Source organism: Otolemur garnettii, unplaced genomic scaffold (assembly GCF_000181295.1).
Source record: "Otolemur garnettii isolate 467f Iridium unplaced genomic scaffold, OtoGar3 scaffold00100, whole genome shotgun sequence".
NCBI classification, from domain to species: domain Eukaryota; kingdom Metazoa; phylum Chordata; class Mammalia; order Primates; family Galagidae; genus Otolemur; species Otolemur garnettii.
Window position 1 is genome coordinate 5,335,975 of NW_003852495.1, and position 276 is coordinate 5,336,250.

Sequence of the window (276 nt, forward strand, 5' to 3'; positions counted from 1 at the left end):
CGCCCGGCTATTTTTTGGTTGCAGCTGTCATTGTTGTTTGGCGGGTCCGGGCTGGGGATTCGAACCCGCCACCTTAGGTGTACGTGGCTGGCACCTTAGCCCGTTGAGCTATAGGTGCCACGCCTAGTTCTGGTCTCTTAATCCAAGTTGCAGATACAGTTTTCCCACGGCTTTCAACGTCTGTGGAAAGGAACACACAAGATGTGTTTCTAACTCACTCCTCTGTCCTCTGATATTAACAGTCTATTAGGGATTCAAAGCTGTCCTAGAAGTTGT